The sequence below is a fragment of the Rhinolophus hipposideros genome (genome assembly GCF_964194185.1).
Source record: "Rhinolophus hipposideros genome assembly, chromosome: 2".
Classification (NCBI taxonomy): Eukaryota; Metazoa; Chordata; class Mammalia; order Chiroptera; family Rhinolophidae; genus Rhinolophus; species Rhinolophus hipposideros.
In genome coordinates, this window is record NC_138048.1 from 89,031,970 (window position 1) to 89,052,391 (window position 20,422).

Here is a 20,422-nt window from a genome sequence, read left to right on the forward strand (position 1 = left end):
AGTGATAGCAGGGGCAGGTGGAGTACTAGGAGGCTGTGGGGCTGCTGATATATACCTCGTAGGACTTTTTTAGGAGATTAAAATAGATAAAATATATAAAGCACCTCCTATACAGAGTCCGGAAAAATATTAATAATAGATAGCAATAATCTTTACGATCCCATATAATGCTCACTAGAGCCCTCTGAAGAAGACACAGTTATTCAAATTTTCCAGGCAAGAAAATGAGGCACAGAGAAATGGAACAGTTCAAGGTCACATGGTGCTGTTTCCCTGAAAATAAGACCTAGCTGGACAATCAGCTCTAATGCGTCTTTTGGAGGAAAAATTAATATAAGACCTGGTATTATATTATATATATTATATATTATATTATATAATATTATATTATATTCCCGGTTTTATAGTAAAATAAGACTGGGTCTTATATTAATTTTTGCTCCAAAAGACGCATTAGAGCTGATTGTCCAGCTAGGTCTTATTTTGGGGGAAACATGGTAAGAGGTAGAGCTGGGATTCAAATGCTGGGTTGTCTGACTGGAGGGTACTTGACCTTACCTTCTCTGCTGGACTGAACTAGTAGGCAGTCAATAACTGGTAATAATTAGAAAAATGATTCTTTGGTGGTGAAATAGTAGTTGGAGTTTCAATTGCCATGAGATACATATGGCAGAATGTCATAACATTTGTTGATTTTGTTGTTTTCCTTAAGTTTATTTTTCCTAAACTAAATGGAAGTGTCATCCTATAAGATGACAACAAACTGCTTTGTCCTGTTCTCCTTTTCTCCCCTCCTTACTCTCCAGGTTGTCCCAAATAATCAATGTCCTACAGAGCTCTAAGAAAACCAGGACTCTCTCCCTCTCCCTCTCCCTCTCCCTCTGCCTCTCCCTCTCCCTCTCCCTCTCCCTCTCCCTCTCCCTCTCCCTCTCCCTCTCCCTCTCCCTCTCCCTTTCCCTCTCCCTCTCCCTCTCCCTCTCCCTCTCCCTCTCCCTCTCCCTGTTTCCTGAAGGAGAAGCTTGTGACTGGAGCTTCTTTACCATACCTTTGCCAAAGTCAAGATCTTATGTTATGGGCTGAATTGTGTTCCCCAAAATTCATATGTTGAAGTCTGTTAAAAATAAAATTCTTCATGACACTTGTTAGAGAAGGGTAAGGCCGACTTTATTCTGAGGACTATCAAAATAGGTGTAGGGACCACTACAATCGGGTTTTGTAGTAGGGGAGAGAGATTGCCTCAACTCCAAATACAAGGAAAAATGGGAATTTGTAGCCAAGAAAAACGGTGTGTGTGTGTGGTGGGGGGGGTCAGTAGATGGGAAATTATTAAGAAGAAACATCATCTGTAAGGGAGGATTGTGGCTCAAATGGACCTAGCAGGATTCTTGCTGAAGGCAGACCAGGTTGATCAATTCACCTGGATGATGATGGGTGATTTTGGTTACAGTGACTTAGCAGAGTTCTTGCTAGAAGTGGACTCTACAGGGAAGGGCATGGGAGCCTAAGGTCAGGCCTAGTCAAAAAGAGAGCTCAGAAGAGCTCGACCAAAGTTTGGTCAATGAGAGAATCATTGTCAAGTCCTAACTCCCCCGTGCCTAAAAATGTGACTGCATTTGGAGATAAGGCCTTTAAAGAGGTGACTAAAGTAAAATGAGATCATATGGGTGGTCTGTAATATGACTGGTGTCCTTATAAGAAAGGAGGTTAACGCACACACACACACACACACACACACACAAACACACACAGAAGGATGACCATGTCAAGACAGCAGACGAAGACAGCCATTGACAAACCAAGGAGCGAGGCCTTTAGAAGATACTGACCCTAATAACACCTTAATCTTAGACGTCTAGGCTACAGAACTGTGAAGAAATAAATTCCTGTTGTTTTAGCCATCCAGTCAGTGGGGCTTTGTTATGGCAGCCCTAGCAAATGAATACATTCTACAGTGGTCTGTCTGAGCTTCTTAAGTTTATTCAAACCCATGTCCCCTTTGCCTCCTGGCATCTCCACTTCATATGTGGCTGTGTCTATTTCACGGTAGTTACACACCAGTGTGGCATGCGGACCCACTGTGTAAAATGGCACACGCCCACTTTGGAAATGGCTCTGCTAAGGCTACGTCCAGGAAAATTAATCAAGGTATGTGCTTTCCTTTGTGTTGTTTTGCGTTCCTCCCACTTGTCCAGCCTCTCCCAGGGACGAGTGCCTTCATTGGAGCCAACGTAATACTTTGTTTATATCTAGATGCAAGTTCTCACAGGACTGCACTGCCATTAACTTTTTATATGTCTGTTTACCACTCCTACACCACCCACAGTTAATTTCTGAATTTATAGACACTGAGAGTGTGCCTATGAATTACTCATTTCTGTACTCCCAGCACCTACTACAATTCCTGGTTCAAAGAAGGCACTAAGTCATGTTCAGACTTCTTGAATGGATATGTACATATAGATATTTATATTTTCTTCTTTCTTTACCTCTGATGAGGGGATTTTTGTAATACAGACTTCAGTGAATGAAATTTTAAACACATTGCATGTGATGCTATGTACAATTGTCAATGTTATAAGTAAAAGGGTTTATCTTGATTTTAAATGCTCTAATCAGAAGATTCTGAAATGCCGAAGCCTCTCCTTACAAGGGAGAATGCAAGTATAATGGAGTTTGAGTTGTCTAGGAGAAATGGTCATCATTACTTTAAGAAATCCTACTGTCCGCTCCACTCCCGAGATGGAGCCAACGCCAGGGAGGAGACTAGGCATCATGGGAGAAGTGGGGAGAGAAAGGAGACTGTAGTTGAAGGGATTCCTGGGCTCTTACTCAAGACAGACTCTACCAAGACTGTCAGGCAACTCATTGGAAAATAAGTATGTCACCTCTGGACATTCTCTGGACTAGTTACTAGAAGAACTGTTTCTTTTTGGTAATGAACTATATACCTCATTCTTCTCAGACTTTTAGGCAGAAAAGAGGGGGGTATATTTCGATTGTTATGAACTGTATCCAGCTGGTTTGGTTGGACCAGGGAAATACTGCACCTCTCATCCACTCCTCAGTCCAGACCAATGGGAGGTACCTGCTCTGTCAGAGGGTCTGGTTGGAAGCAAAATACAGTCTTTCAAAGTACAGCCCTTCACTCAGCTCTTCCAGAGACACAATCCAAGGAAGGTCAACTTCTCCTGAAAGCTTTAGTGAAAAGCTGGATCATGAACTTTTGTTATTTTTAGACAACAATAGGTGATGGACAAAGCAAGACATGTAACTAGCAACACAAGCTTTTGCACTACTTGGAACACAGTCCTCTTTCAGGAGTTAACTGTTGGTGAGACAGTTGCCGAATACCCCACAGGTTTGTGTCAGGAACACCAAAGAAGCAGAATCAATCTTTTATGAAGAAGCAGAACGGTCCTTTATTACATTCTGTATACTACTAAAAATGAGCACAAGTGAAGGAAATCTATCCTCCAGGTTCCTAATTATAATTCAGAGAGCTGGGAAGGAAAGAGAATGGAGAAAAAGCAAAATTATAAAAAAAGGCTGCCTGGAGTTTGGGAACACTAAACAGAGATGGAAGATATTTCTGTCTTTGATGTCAAACATCCACATGGTAACTTTTTCTCCTAAAGGCATTTAATTTTGTGGGATTGCATTCTTTCTGACGCTTAGGAAAATATAAATGCCATCAACTGTTTGATCTCATCTCTGTAGTATGAAGGCTGTTTGTTTGTGGGTTGGGAAGTTAATACCACAAAAAGCAGTAAAATCCTACAATATGCCAGCTTTTGAATGACTCACAGCAAACAGTCACAATGCAGGTCAGATGGTGTATTTCTGGTGTTAAAAATATAAAAGCGTTATTTAAAAGTGTGTATCCAGAAAACACAAGACATTTGTATTCATCATCCAGTGAAAGCTAAATAGCACTGGGACATGATTATAGTTTGAAAAAACAAAAACAAGTATTTCTGAATACCAAAAATAAAATTTTGCTAATTTAAACAGTTTTGAAAATTGGCACAAAGGAAGAAAAAGGGCCCTTCATGTGATGTATAAGGAAGATCTGTTGACGAAAATTAGCTGCTACAGGAAGAGGGTTGATAATGTGACATATACTCACTTTGATCTAAATTTAACATCTTCCCACATTTACAACGTTTCAGTGTCCTTCTAGTTACTATGGCGATCATTCCTTGCAACTCACCAGTTAATTCCTAGGTAACAGACAACAATTGTGGATACCAGAGTGGGCACAGGTAAAAATTCTATTTTTTAAATATTAGCTGTTTGAAAAGTCCCCACCCCTAGCATATTTTAGGCTTGCTACATAGAATGAGGAGATTGCAACGCCTGCAAATAGGACTGTATATGGAGAACCACCAAACATGTTTCGGCCCTAATTTTGAGTGTAAGAACCTTGACGTGATATCACGGCATTGCTAAGGAAACAGAGACATCACTGTTCTAAAATAACTACTTTTCAGCCGGCGCTGACCTATAAAGTCATTGTTGATGTTTGATGAAGCTGCGGACCAAAATATTACCCCCAATAGTTGGGGCGTCTTTCTGTCCAGTGATGTATCTATCATAATCAATGTTTACTCTTCTTCTAATGCACAGATCCATGATGGGGGAGTGTTTTCTCACGAAAGCAACTTGCCTTAGACACTTCCAGATAGATGAAGGAAATCTCCTGACCTCTGAAAGTACAGACAGTAAGTACTTCATTGTATTGCTCTTCCTGCTTTTACCAAACATCTTTCTGGAGACCTCGTTCAGCTCTCCAATAAAAACGGGGTCCAAATACCGGAGTACCACAGAGATATTTCACTATTCACATTTCTTGGTATTGGCCCTAGGGTGCAGACTGTTGGGTTAGAGATAGTGATAAGTCTGTTGAAATGTAGGGCTCTAAGACAAAACCCCACACTTTTAAACCTAGCTTTTCCATTGCTACACAGGAAGCAAAAGCAAACATAACAACAGACAAAAAAATAAACAGACGAAAAATACATTAGAAAAGGGGGGAGTGACAAAAGGGGAGGAGGAATGCTAAGAAATCAGTGTTAGAATATGTTCAGAAACCTCAAAATCATACTGATTGCAGCATTTATTAAACTCTTCCTATGTGACCAGCACTGAGCTGGGCAGCTTAGCTTTTATTCTTGTATTTAATCCTCATAACAGCTACATGAAGTTGTCATTAATTAATTGGTCCATTTTACAGATGAGGAATTAAGGCTGATAGCATTAAAGTAACTTTCTCAAGGGACCCCAGTTAAACTAGTAAGTGGTGGGGCTTGTATATATTTAAAACAACAGTAACAAAAAAACCGCAAGCAGTCAAGAGGATATATCATGGGTAGTTGGTCTCACAAGTGCCAAAATACAAGCTAGGGGTTCCATAGGGCTTGCACTATAGACCAAACCAATGAATTCACAAAGTCGAGAGGCCAGAACAGGTACCCAAAGCTCCCTTTGAAAGGAGACAACCAGAAACTGGGATGTAGATTTGATTTTGATAAAGCCTTTTTATTCTTCCATGTAGGGGAATTTTCATGTGCCCTTTGATAAAAAGTATTTACCCTTATGTATATATCCACATCTTCAAACTGGAAAGCAGAGCAAATAGAAGTTCTTGATAACACCTTATATGCAAGAATATGATAATGTTAGACTTTACGTTTTTTCTTCTCACAAAGTAATTCTATGAACCAGAGATGGATGGCGGATTTATTACTGCTCTTGGGAACTCAGACTGGGTGCCAGACAGTGGTAGTCATATTTCATTACAGTCTAGGGAAATTTTAGCAATTCATTCTGCAAGTCTCAGCATATATTATTGATTATTGTTCCATATGAATCAGTCACAGATGAAATGTAAGGTGGAGTGGGCTCCTGTAAAATGAGTTACATAAATCGTAATGGGCCCATACCACACTTAAATTCTTAGTAGAAGAGAACAGTAACTGCAATTTACCGCAAGAGGGCGCGCTGGTACTTTTAAGTATCAAGAACGCGGCAGGCGAAGTGGGCACAATTACAGACCAGGTGCAGATTTCAGCTACAAGCCGGTTGCTTTTCTGCAATCATTACATACGAAATCCAGAAGATTTTCTATAGTAAATCTGTGAGATTTGAAAACAGTAATAAGGTGGGGGCAGCTGGTTAGCTCAGTCGGTTAGAGCGCAGTGGTCTTAACAAGGTTGCCGGTTCGCTCTACCCTCCACAACCAGATTGAAACAACTACTTGACTTGGAGCTGATGGGTCCTGGAAAAACACACTTAAATAAATAAAAGTTCTTTTTTTAAAAAAAGAGAAAACAGTAATAAGGTTCTTAAAGGCACGTTGCTTCTTATTTTCATAGAAAGAAATGAGATTTTTTTCTAAAAATTTATTTTCCTAAGTTAATATTTTGTTAGATATGGAGGGTGCCATAAAAAGGTACACACATTTTAAGAAAGGAAAAAAAAATATTAAAATTATAATAATAGATACCGATAACAAAAGATGAATACAAGTACATTATTTTGGCACCCAGCGTATATACTTTGTGTCATTACCGGTTATCAAGATGATTTGGGGAAAATCAAAAGAAAAAATTGTTTCCTTTTGTTTTCAGCAATGTAAGTCAAATTGGTGAAATCAGGGTTCATTTTAGCAGTAGGAGGAAAGGGTAATTGGAGAGAATTATGGCAAATTAATAGATTCAAATACTCTTCTCCCTACTCCTTCTCCTATCCCTGTACCACTGTGATTCATCACATATTCAAAAATGGCTTTTAGTGATAAGACTGTGTTATTTTTAGGCCCTAGTATTGCCTCTTTAATAACCACTGAAATCTGAACACGGGATTGAAAAAGAATATATGTGTTGTGCCCGAAAGCTACAGATTAAAAATAAAGAAAAATAGGCAGACGACAAAATCCTCATAGCGTTTGTGGTGTGGAGTGATCCTGGAAGTCTATGTGGTGTTTCTCTCTCAGAGGCAAATTTATAAATATTTTCACTGGAAATGTTCCTTTAGTCCATGGACTGGCAAACTTTTTCTGTAAAGGGCCAGATAGAAAATGCTTCTGGATTTGCAGGCCATATGGTCTGTCTACTTCTGGCTACTCAATTTTGCCACTGTAGCGTGAAAGCAGCCATAGACAAGCCAATGAATGGGCCTGCTTGTGTTCCAATAAAATGTTATTTACAAAAACGGATGTCAGGCGAGGTTTGGCCCCAGGACTGTAGTTGGCTGACCCCTGCTTTAGTCTAGCTGTGGGCCCCTTCACAGAAAAGGGGTGAGTGAGAAGGAGAAATAAACTTTGGAGACCTGGATATAGGCGCACACACAGAACCTCTAGCTGGAGAGCAGAGGATATAAAAAGCTTAACCTCAGGCCTCAAGAAATGCTCAACAGAGTCCTTAGCAAGAAGCCAAAAGAAAAAAACTGTCTTAGGAAAAAGTGTATTTTAGAAAATTGGATGAAGCAGATGCATAGCCCCACATCTAAAATAAGTAAAGCCCAGAGGGCATTAGTAAATCAAAAATGTCTGAGCTGGGGAGTTTGCCCTGAGCATCTGTAGCCCTGGTATTCTCAGCCACCAAGAGGTAAGGAAAATCTTGAGCCCTGCAGAAAAGTATAGAGTTTTGCAGCAAGACAATTCTGGGTGATAAATTATCCCCAAAGATGCGCCCTAATTTTTTGAACATAAAGAAGTACCCCTGAGTCCCAACTCGAGGGCATTTTCTAAAGGACCACTGTGGCCGCCAGCGAGAATATATTGGTTTGACTCCCCTATCTATGGCTCCATGGGTGTTCCTTTTTGGCCTTACCATGTCCTGTGTTCTTGGGCGGGGAGTGGGAGCTGAGACCCTGCATGACAAATGGCGCAGCGAGCAGGGTTCCCCGCACCACACATGGAGTAGTCGGCAGGATACGGTGCCAGCCAAAGCTTTCTGAAGGGCAGTGGAGCAGTTTGTGCCTATGAAAGCTCAGTCTGAGGAAGACCAGGAAGAGCAGCTGCCAGAGAGCTCGATTCCCATGGAAGGGTGGAAAGATGTGGACGGTTCCCCAACCAGCAGAGGCCGGAGAAAGCGGAGAAAGCCAAGGTTGTTGCTGCCCTGTGGGCTGGGAACTGCTTGCTGAGGCAGCCCTGATGTAGGACTTTTAGTCCCAGGAGGAAACGCTTGCTGAGTCCTCCGTGGGACATGAGGGTGAGGTCAAGGTCGTCCCTCACCCCCAGGACAGCCCTGGTGAATGACTATGGACTATGGGGAATTGCCTTCTATCCCTAATTTAATGGACGCTTGACTGTTTGGGAACATACCACTATGTAGTGAGACTGGTTTGATGTTTGCTTTTGTGTCTTGACTGGCCGCCATTGATAATATGTAAGCACCTTGATGTGAGCCGCTGTTGTTCCAGCACAGTACCCCGAGAGGCCCAGAGAGAGAGTGGCAGTGCCCTGAGGCCCTGGCTGTGTCCAGGAAGTCTGGCTGTGTCCAGAGAGTGGCAGTGCCCTGAGAGACCCTGGCTGTGTCCAGGAAGTCTGGCTGTGTCCAGAGAGAGTGGCAGTGCCCTGAGAAACTCTGGCTGTGCCCGGGGAAACAGGTGGTACCCTAAGAAGCCCAGGAAGTCTGGCTGTGTCCAGAGAGGGGCAGTGCCCTGAGAGCCCTGGCTGTGTCCAGGAAGTCTGGCTGTGTCCAGAGAGTGGCAGTGCCCTGAGAGGCCCTGGCTGAGTCCAGGAAGTCTGGCTGTGCCCAGAGAGAGTGGCAGTGCCCTGAGAGGCCCTGGCTGTGTCCAGGAAGTCTGGCTGTGTCCAGAGAGAGTGGCAGTGCCCTGAGAAACTCTGGCTGTGCCCGGGGAAACAGGTGGTACCCTAAGAAGCCCAGGAAGTCTGGCTGTGCCCAGAAGTACTGTGGTGGTGCCCTGAGAAAACCTGGCTGTGCCCAGGGAAAACAGGTGGTACCCTAAGAAGCCCAGGATGTCTGGCTGTGCCCAGAAGTACTGGTGGTGCCCTGAGAAACCCTGGCTGTGCCCAGAGAGCCTGGCTGTGTTCAGGATAGTGCATTCACCTCCAGGCTCCTTGCACAGGGCCCCTCGCAGAAGACGCTTGTCGTGTAGATTGTGAGGCGAGACCCTGTAGGGGTGGAGTGTGGGGACAAAACCCCAAAAAACAGTTTCCAGGCTCTCGGCCTCACATAGAAAGGTGCTGGCTCGGGTAGTAAATGGCCATCAACTGTGATCAGATGCCAGCAGCTGTGGCTAGTTGGCCGTCAGCTGTAACCCGTAGGCCATTGGCCACTAATATAACGGCTGTGGCTACGCTAGCAGGAAGGAATGGGGGCTAGCAAGAAGATGGTGGCTGGCAAGCGCGGACTGCTGTTAGACAGATTATGTAGATCCTCCTTCCTGTGTCTCCAGCCCAGCCGCCAGCGAGAATATATTGGTTTGACTCCCCTATCTATGGCTCCATGGGTGTTCCTTTTTGGCCTTACCATGTCCTGTGTTCTTGGGCGGGGAGTGGGAGCTGAGACCCTGCATGACAAATGGCGCAGCGAGCAGGGTCCCCTGCGCGACAACCACTGCAACTTTAAATATTTGGAAAATATATTTTACGGTTCATAGAAAGGTCACCTATATTCCCTAAAAGCAATAGATGCATTGTACTTTGATTTATAGAGGAGCTTAGATTTCCATGAAATCAATTAATGAATTGATGGAAAAAAAGCTTAGAAGAGTACATAATACAATGGTTCCAAAGTCTGGCTGCAGAAAAATGTCAAGGATTGTCATGCGGGGCGGCCTGCGGGGTCTCTGCTCCCGCTCCCCACATAAGAATGCAGGATATGGTGAGGCCAAAAAGGAACACCCACAGAGCCATAGATGGGGGAGTCATACTACTATATTCTCGCTGGCGGCACTATAGTCTCACTGGAGGCTGGATCCACACTGTCCGCAACCCACCATGCTAACTGTAATCCGCGCTTGCCAGCTCAGCCACCATCTTCTTGCTAGCCCCTATTTCCTGGTAGCGTAGCCAAGGCAGTTATATTAGTGGCCAATGGCTCACTGGTTACAGCTGACGGCCAACTAGCCACAGCTGATGGCCATGCAATCACAGTTGATGGCCATTCACTTCCTGAGTCAGCACCTTCCCACGTGAGGCCGAGAGCCTGGAAACTGCACTCCTTGCTCTGTCCCCACAAGGATATTTAAAAAACAAACAAATAGTTTTTCAGGTCTCATTCCAGACCTATTGGATTAGATTTTCTGGAGCCTCTGGCCCAGGTATTTTGACCACACTGCCCAAGTGAATGCTGGCATTTGGGAGCCACTATGACAAAGGACACACCCAGATTGGAAGTTTGGCCATGCTGGGTTCAAATTCAGGCTCTGTTTTATAACAGTCATTTGACCATGAGCTAGTGATATAACATTTCCAAGTTTCAGTTACAATGCCTGTTACGTGGCACCAACATTGGTCCCTCCAGGAAGGACTGAAAATCTGATGTGACTCTGTCAGGCTTGGTGTATACATATCTTTGGCTTTGTGAAAAAATGATTACAGAAGACAGGTTAGGTGAGATAAAAACACATTTTATTTAACACTTCATGAAGTGGGCAGTCTCCTTTCAGAGAAGGCTTTCATAGGATAGTGAATAAAGAACAAGGAAGAGACAGCAAGCATCTGATTGGCTGGGGCCACCTAGTCAACCTTTTTTGAGGTGAGAAGGGCCAGAGTTGGCTTAGTGTTTGGAGATTGGCTGATAGGGTATACTGTGTTTCTGGTCCAGTAGAGCATTTAAAGGATACAAAAATTATCTCAGTTTTGGTTTGCTGACGTGGCCCTCTGGTCAGGAAAGGATCCATCTTGGGCCAAGAAAGTTATTTCAACAGCTCTTTTATTTACATCCTCTCTCCTCTTTCCTCATGGAGACAATAGAGCTGGATTTGCTCCACTCACCAACACACAGAATTTTACTGAAAGTGTAGAGCATTTTTAAGAAGATACGTAAGTTCAGTTTTGCTCCACAGAAGCTTTTCTTCTTGAATTTCCTGAGAACCCTGGGTTCAGGTCACTCATCTCTAGCTCCTCTTACACACCAGCTGGGGAGAAACCACAGAAGGGAGATGTCAAGGCCTCAGGCATCCCATCAAGTCATAACCTATACTGACACTGCAGCTTGGCTTAAGGCAATTCCAACTCTTCCTGCTGGCAATCAGGCTTTCCATTCCACATTCCTGATGAAGCTGAGCTTTGCTCAGACATGCAGGTGTCAGAAGGTTTTGTTTCTCTGTCAGGAGTTCAGGCGATAGTGAATTAGGCCACACCTATTGCTCCTTTATTTATTTTTTTCTCTTTTCTCGGGTTGATCTGAATGAAAAAGAACATCACTCCCTCTGAATCTGGAGTGTGGAAAATCACGGGGCAGCCTACCAACTGTTACTTGGCAGGGATGTGATACGGACTCCGGAGCTGGCAACTCCCTTCCTCTAGCCAGGAGTATTCTTCCTACTTGTAAGCAGTCACTCCTCTGCTCTTTGGGGAGAGGGGTTGGTCCTCCTTCCTGAACACACAAGGCTGAAACGAACTCATCAAGGAGAAAAAGAACTTCATAGTGTGTGTTTTCAAAGCACCCTCCATTGGAGGGAAGTATTTGTGGAACAGAAGAGGAGTTTGGCAGTCATTTTGTTATTTTGTTGGAAGAAGAAAGCCAGGAAAAAGAAAATTCCAGCCAAAGGAAGAGTTGCTTTAATTTACAGGTCCGTGGTGGCTTCTGCAGCGATTGTGGCTGGCAAGTCAGGAAGACAAAGCTGCATGTCGGAGTCTGTGGACACAGCATTTGAGTTACGCTTCTTTGCTAGTAAACCTGAGGGTTTTGTTGTATTCTAATTCAGAGCTGGGCCCTAGCTAAATTAGGAATGAAGAATCTTAGTCCCTAGGTTTATGGTTTAATTTCACTAGTGGTTCTACTTAGCAACTTCAAGCAGAGTAAAGAAGACAGCTGTAATATTTCAAGGCATCAAGATATGTTAATTGGACAGCATTTGAATATTAGTGTTATTTAGGTCAATAACCTTATAAATTGAATGATGACTCCAAGGTCCCAAACTAAATCTAAATTTTAAGTTGTTCCCTGAAATCTGTGACCATCTGTCAGAATCTCAGGAAAAATAAACGTTTCAGAAACAAAACATGACTTTGCATTATTTTTACCAAAAAAAAAAAAAAAAAATTTCCCCAAGCCCAATACTAAAGCAGGCACATTTGTTCAAATTTATCAGAAATAAAATTGCTGAAATACTCATGTGAAAAAAAAAAAAAGAAGATGAGTGGCCTGCCACTATTTTTTTTATTTTCAGGTTAGCAGCCTTGAATGCAGAAAAAATAATCTAAAATAATATTTCAAGGGATTACTTTGAGGTTTGAATAGTAACATTATTTTCCATGGTTGAAAAAGATTGCTTTTTACATTGCTGGACACTTGATATTTGTGGTGGAGAAAATTAGTTCAATTGAGGAGAAAGTCTTAAGCTGAGGTACTTAAAGTGCTTTTTACAAATGGGCTGTGACACACTGTGACATCATTTAATAATGGTCCTTCCCATGCAATGAAAACTTTGAGTAAGATTTAAAAATAAGTAACAAGTGATATAGAAGCAAATAGCTAATCCAACTAAAATATCACTTTATAAAACTAGAAACCTTGGCATCATCTTTTTTTTATCCTCTCTGCCTCTAATTTGTGACCAAGTTCTCAGCCCCCTCCTACCCATTGTCTCCGCCACTGTTTGCACAATGCTTCACTGTCTCTCTCCCTAAACGACTACACACCCTTCTAAATGTTTTCCTGTGTTTCCCCCTATTTTTTGGAATCCATCCTCTTGAAATGTAGACCAGATTATGTCATCTTCCTGCTGAAAATCTTGGTTTGCCATAACTCTGTTGATTCTGTTGAGGACTAGTGTCTCTGGAGTTCTCTTTGCTTTGAAATAAGACTTTTATAACAGTTAGGACCCAGCTCTAGAGAGAAGGGAGTTTCAGGGTTGGGCAGGTTGTCAGACCCCAAACAAGTAACTTGGGTTCTTCCAGAAGCTGCAAGTCTATGAGGAAACTGGATTGCTGATGAGGACATTGAGACAGGTGCCCCGATGATTGCACTGGGTACATGAGGAGTGGGCATTGAGTGCCCAAACACACTGAACTATGGAGAGTCACAGCAGAAGTAAACCCAGAGCCCACTCTCCCATTGGTATGGTGTAACCAAACTACCTCCTGTTCTATTTGGAAACTGCGAGGCTAAACATACCAGTTTTACATATTGGTAATGCTAAGCAGAGCAAGACTAAGAAGGGCTACTTCCATTCTCTACAATCATGTTCCCAACCTGAGCTCATCATGTGAATTTCTCGGGGAGGTTCCAGGGATCCATTACAAATGATCTGAATCAGATTATCCAGGTCTGACCCCCAGAAATATACATTTTAAATAAGTTTTCCAGGTAATTCTTCTGTAGCCAGTTCAGCACAGGTGTGGGGACCTGGTGAATTGGGGGTGGGGTGGGGAATCAGTGAATCAGTATTCCTCACCATGGCATTCAAGGCTGTCAGTTACCAAGCTCCCAACATTCTGTGGTCGTTCACCTTCTGGTTCTCTCTCTCTCTCTCTCTCTCTCTCTCTCTCTCTCTCTCTCTCTCTCTCTCTGTCTGTCTCTGTCTCTCTCTCTCTGTCTCTCTCTCCCCTGAGTACTTGATGAGCCCATTCTCTTCTGTACATTTGCTCATAACTTTCTCTTTGCTTTGAATGCTGTTCCCCATCTTCTCCAGTTGAAACAGCCTATAGTTACATCAAGATCCAACTGGTCTGTTATGAGGTTTCCCCTGCTCCTACCAGCAGAATTAACTGTCGCTTTTATGTTTCCAAATAACTGTGTCCATACCGTTGGCATTTATCATTTGAAGTTGATAGTTGCAAGGTCAGGATATTCTAAATCACAAACCAGGACACATGATCCAGCAATCGGAATCATCTCAGATAATGCAAGATATTTGATGACCACAATTGCAGTTGGTTACGTGTCTTCCCTGATAAAAATATGAGCCCTTGTAGACTAGAGATAATGCTGAATTCACCAGTGTAACCACTCAACCCTTAATACAGTACAAGACACATAGAAGGTGCTTAATAAATGTTGAATCATGGAGAGTTTGTGTGAACAGAGTCCCACCATTGGGAGGACACGTTACTTTTAGCACCACTCAGAAACTAGGAGCTCCAGACTCCTCTCAGAAAGTGAATGAAGAGATATTTTTGTCTTTCTCTCTTTCTTTGTCATAGCTCAGTCAAGAGCAGGCATAAAACATGCTGAGAAATGAGTAGCATTGGGCCAGAGGGTAAGGGAGGAATCCATGACGGGCCAGAGAGCAGACTGGAGTTGGCTATGTAAGACATATATACAAGATCCCAGCTCTCATAACATTTAAATTCCAGTAGGGGAGATGGGCCAAAAACTAAACAAATATAATATTTCCAAAAGGATAAGTGCTTATTCTAGAAAAGGAATCAGACAATAAGGAAATACACAAATCAGGTGACTCAAATCATGGTAGGTGCCATGCAGAAAAAAACGGGATGTGTCCAAGAGGGTCGGTCTGCTTGCTGAGGTAGTAGGGTAGGATTAGGGCTCTCAGAGGTGGCTTTTGTGTTGAGAAGTGAGTATGAAGAAAGAGCCAGCCATACCAAAGCTGGCAGAAAACCTTTCCAGGAAGAAGAAACCTCAGGTGGCACAACCTGGAGATATGAATGAGCTTGAGTGTTTGAGGAACACAAAGAAACAGTGTGACCAGAGCCCAGCAACAGAGGGGCCAAGCGGTGGGAGATGTGGGTGGAGAGGGAGGGAGCACAGTTTCTGTGGGGCCTGGGAATTCTCATTTTAGGTCAATGGCCACGCAAAGCCATAGGAGAGTTAGAGGCAGGGAGTGATAGGATCTCGTCATCTGATCTGCAATTCTGTTAAATATTTATGAGGTATAATTGGAAGAATTAGGAGATTTCTAAAACATATAAAATGGAGAGAGTAGAGTGAGGAAGTTCAGAGATTCCAAAGTGACACTCAGGTTTTTGACTTCGCTAATTGAGTGGCTGCTACAGAAGGAGAAAGCTTTGTATGGAAGTTGATGTGTTGTTTTAGGCGTCTGAGGTTCCCATGGGGCTTCCAGGTGGAAATGTTGAATACAAAATTGAATATATGTGTCTGAAGCTTTGGGAAAAGTCTCAGCCAGAGGTATAGGTGAGAGACTCATCATCGTCATGTAGGTGATTTTAAAGCCACAGAGTGTCTGAGGTCACCCAGAAAACGTGAAGCATGAGTGGGCTAAGAGGGGGCCCTTGGGAACAAGAATATTTTAAGAGTGGGTGGTGAGAACAGTATCAAGAAAGGAAATGTGGAAAGAAGTCAAAGGAATCGTTTTTACAATAAAGACACATTTGTCCATTAGATTTGATAGTATGGAGTCATTGGTGACCTTCGGGAAGCAAATTGAGGCAGAAGTTGAATGCTGACTGCTATTTGAAAAACTTGGCAGAGAATGGAAGAAAGCCACTGCAGGTAACAGGACAAGGTTAGTGGAATATTTTTTAGGGTGGGAAAAAAGAATAGAAAAGACAAGATCGAATATTTAAGAAAAAAGGGTAAGTTGGAAGAGTGAGAACTTAGAAGAAAGAATGGAGGTGTTTGGATGAGTTATTTTTACATGGGAAAGACACGTTATTCTCTGAGCATCAAATGAGGTAGCAAAAGTGTGATGTCCACATATTTGCATGCAAGGTGATAGGATTTAAAACTGAGAGGATTTATAGTGGATAGCCCCAATTGTCTTATTTAATCTAGTTAGGCAGTAAGAAGTCGTTGGTCCAAGAGCTCTGTTTATATATTGCTTTTAAAAAATGTTTTAATTTTTTTATTGAGATGAAATTCACGTAACATAAAATTAACCATTTTAAAGTGAACAATTGAGTGTCACTTAGCCCTGTTTCCCCAAAAATAAGACCTAGCTAGACTATCAGCTCTAATGCGTCTTTTGGAGCAAAAATTAATATAAGACTTGGCATTATATTATATTATACTATGTTATATTATATAAGACCGGGTCTTATACTAAAATAAGACCGGGTCTTATGTTAATTTTTGCTCCAAAAGACTCATCAGAGCTGATGGCCTGGCTAAGTCTTATTTTCGGGGAAACACGGTAGTACATTGATAATGTTGTGCTACCACCACTTGTATCTAGTTCTGACATATTTTCATCACCCCAAAAGGAAACCGCATATCTGCTAGGCAGTTACTCTCCATTCTTTCCTTCCCCCGTCCTCTAGCAAACATGAATCTGCTTTCTGTCTCTGTGGATTAACCTATTATCGACGTTTCCTATGAATGGAATCATATAATATGTGTATGTGACCTTTTGTGTCTGACTTCTTTCACTGAACATAGTGGTTTCAAGGTTCATCTAGGTTGAAGCAAGCAGGTGTCAGAATTCCATTCCTATTTACAGCCAGTTAAGATTCCCTTATTGTATATACCATGATTTGTTTACCCAGGCATCCGTGGATGGGCACTTGGGTTGTTTCCCATTCAAAAAAATTGTGTTAAAAAAAACACAAAATTTCCTATTGTTAACGTAAAGATAAAAGGGCCTTTAAAAGAGAGAGGCAAGAAGCATTTATTGAGATCAATAGAATAGCTATTTGGGAAGCATTGATTCAGGGAGAAGCCCAAATAACATCCTGATTAAGAGACAAAGGCAGTGGGTATTTATGAGAAAGCGAAGGGGAAGAATTATATCAATGGAAGGCATTTCTATGGTGCAGAGAACATAACATAGCGATGTTTATGCTAAACCATGTTGTGATTTTCAGTGCAGTAGTCATCAGTCTAGTAGTCATAATAACTGCTTTCTTGTCTTTGCAAATCATTTTTTGGGGCACGATGTTCCCCTAGGCCTAGTCCAAAGGTTATTTTGCCGTTTTAACGTTCCAGAGATTTGAGACATATGACATACAAGGCAGCTCCTCTGGCCTGGCTGCGTGGACTCTGTTTTAATGTGGCTCCCGGTTTATGTTACCGTTTACACTATCTTAACCACTTTACAGAGTATAGTACAGTAGTGTTAGCTGCGCGCATATTGTGCAACAGATCTCTAGAACTTTGTCATCTTGCAAAACTGAAACTACCCATTGAACAACTACTCATTCCCCCTCTGAATCCCCAGTAACCACATTCTATTTTCTGTTTCTGAGTTTCACTGCCTAGATACTTACATAGAATCATGCAGAGTTTGTCGTTTTGTGACTGGCTTATTTCACTTAGCATAATGTCCTCAAGGTTTATCTATCTTGTTGTGTATAACAGGATTTCCTTCTTTTTTAAGGCTAATAACAGTCCTGTGTGTGTCTCTGTGTGTGTGTGTGTGTGTGTGTGTGTGTGAGTGTGTGTTCCCTATATATATGATGACATTTTCTTTATCCATTTATTCTTCAGGGGATATTTAGGTTGCTTCACCTGTTGGCTATTGTGAGTAATGCTACAGTGAACACGGAGTATTAGGAAAACAATCAGGAAGGAGGAGAATCAGGCAGAAACCCAGAGGTGGATTAAAATATTTGGTAGGAACACAAGGGATTGCAAGTCCAGGGTTTGCTTAGTAGCAAAAGAATCTTAGCCAGCGGGCAACTATGGAGCTCAGCTCCTCCTCCTTCATCAGGCCCTGTCTGAGCACTTGGAGACATAGAGTCAGAAAGGAAGGCTGCGGTGAAGCAGCCTCCTTCCTCTGACTATGGGATAGGGTCAGGCGGGAGCCTGCCCTGGGACATAATCAGCAGGAGACCAGGGGCTGGGAACAAGGCGGGTCCAGCACTAGCTGTCAGAGCCTCAGTAGTTTCCTCTTCAGTCACCTCACCTTCTTCTGCCTTCCTCCCCTTCATCCTGCTTCATTCTCCCTTTTCCTCTTCTCCTCCTCTTCCTCCCCTCCCCATTCTCTCCCTCGCCCTCTCTCGCCCTCTTCCTCTTCCGGTGTGGGAATTGTTCCCCTTCAGTCTTCATGGACACTGTCTACAGTAACTAGGTGCGGAGTTGCCAAGACCATGTGTCTTTGCCACACGTTCGCTATCTTTGCACTCTTAGTTCCCCACAGGTTCACATTTCTTCCCCAGTGCAGCTCAATTGAGCTGAGGGGCTGCAGCCAGGCAGACTTTTCAGACAGCAGTACTGCTCCGGGCTGAGGCAGCTCTGGTCACTTCATCTCCTATGAAAAGGCCTTGATTATTTCAAAGGCTGGGTGGGACCCATGTTCTCACCACCTGCTGAGCAAGTGTGAGCCTGCTTGAGGTTCTCCCTCATTTCTCCCCGCCCTCCCTCTCACTCCACATCGAAAGAGACAAGAGGATGATGAGCTGCACAACCCCAGGCACCTTAAGGAGGTCAAGAAGGAAGTAGAAGCCCAAGCCCAATGGCCAGGGTTGGCTTCCAACCCCCCAAATTTTCACCACTCCCTTAACTGGCTTGATCACGCTAAACACTTCTTATCAGAGCACCGATAGGTCTTAAATGATTTACTCCTTTCCTCTGTCTGTGCCAATCCACCCGTAGTGAGTGTGTTTGAGCTAGCTCATGGCTAGCATGGATTTATTGGCCTGCTATAGTAGGGAGAACACCTGCACTCTCGCTCCGGGGGTTGGGCACGGGGGACGGGGACAGCACCCACGCTGTGTGCTAGCCAAGTGAGTGACAGTTGCGTCCTAGGTATTAATATCAGTCTCTTCTCCAATCCATGGCCCACTTGGGCAGTGATGTGGAAATTGAGCACTTCCACTTCTGTGCTTTTCTTTTAGTTTAGTTTTTGTTGTTGTTTTGCAAGTTCTCTTTTAGAAATATTCATCCGCCTTTCCTGTGACCAGGGGAAGGGGAAAACAGGTTTTGGTTCATGCCTCAGCCTGAACCAAAACTCAGAACTTTAGTTAAGTAGTTGGCAGTAAGAGGAGCTGGGGAGAGGAGCCGGCTCATCAGCAGGAAAGAGAAATCTGGCCAGAAATACCTTGACCACGTCTCCCTGAGCACCTAGGGTTGTGTACTGCACAAGCCTGTCTCTGTGTATTGCTTAGAGGATTGTAATTTGATTTGGCTTAGAGTTGAGGAAATATTTACTTCTGATTGCACAGCCGGTAGGACAGGGTGGGACCTGGGGGAGAGGTGAGAGGCCTCTTTGCTTTGGCCAGCAAGTCCGCGTGTTCTAGGAATTCTAAGACCGTAATCATTTAGCAGATATCGTTGCATTCAGTGAGTTAGGTTACAGCAGGTGGACTGAACTGGGGCCCTTTCCACCACCCATGCTTCCTTCTATGAAGACATGCTTTCAAGTTCTGGACAACTGAAATAGATGCGACCTCTGGAAGCACACATTGTCTGAAACTATCTGTACGTGATAGTGGCTTGTCCTCTAGTGGCTCCTACTAATTAATCCTCGTGCTGAAGGCCAAAGTGTCAGGGTCGTCCCTCATGGCCAGCTCTGAAGGAGGAGCTGGCTACCCATCTCCCACAGAAACCCAGAGAAACCCAGGTGGGATGGACAATGAGACCTTCATTCCCTAGCAGTTCCCGTTCCTTCTCCTTTCTGGGCTCAAGGCTAGGTTAGACCGCAGCCTGTGCTGGATGTGGGACAGCACTGAAGATGAGCAGGTTGCAACAATTTGATCTGTTACCTGGGAAGTAGACAGGCCCATGATAAATGAGGATGGCCTTTCGAGTCTTACAGGGAATTGATAATGATGTTTACATTCCAGGAAAGGCCCTGAAAGGTGATCTCCCAGCCCTTCTTAAAAAGTGATGACTGAACTAGAGAAAATCTCCAAGAACCTTCTGGGCAGTTAAGTCACACACCAGTCTAAAACATAAGGAAAGCATCTTCAGTCCCGTGAAGCAGAACTCAGCGCACTCCTAAGTACAACTTTCTCCGTGCTCTCTACCCTACCTTGGTTTATGTGTAACATTTCCTTTTCTTGTATATCTATCTTTTCTCAACTCTAAGATTGCCGGAGGAGTGCTTGGGGCGCATAGACTGTTCTTTACAACAAAAGTGGATTCCCGTATTTCCTAGGGCACAGGGGTTACCACAGGTATTTATCTTGGTAATAGCAGGTTCTAACCAAGAGCCTTCATTAGGGTAATTGCTCAGTGTCATCGAAATTTTGAACCATGGAAACATTTCTCCTTGGAAAGGTGTTCCTGTGTTAGTTTCTTAAGGCTGCCATAACAAAATACCACAAACGGGGTGGCTTAAGACAACAGCAATTTATTCTCATAGTTCTGAAAGGTGCAAGTCTGAAATCAAGGTGTCAGCAGGGTTGGTTCCTTCTGGAAGCTCA

General features: G+C 43.2%; 1 long non-coding RNA gene across 2 annotated transcripts in view; it reads left to right on the forward strand.

The window, feature by feature from the left end:
- LOC308488790 overlaps nucleotides 1-20,422 on the forward strand; it is a 73,744-nt gene that overhangs the window by 30,916 nt on the left and 22,406 nt on the right. Inside the window, exons 2-3 of one of the 2 annotated variants that reach the window (XR_013991952.1) lie at nucleotides 4,627-4,721; nucleotides 11,391-12,190. This is a non-coding gene — a long non-coding RNA (uncharacterized lncRNA). Of the gene's footprint in view, nucleotides 1-4,626; nucleotides 4,722-11,390; nucleotides 12,191-20,422 lie in introns of those variants that run through there. The other variant, XR_013991953.1, reaches the window with a different exon arrangement.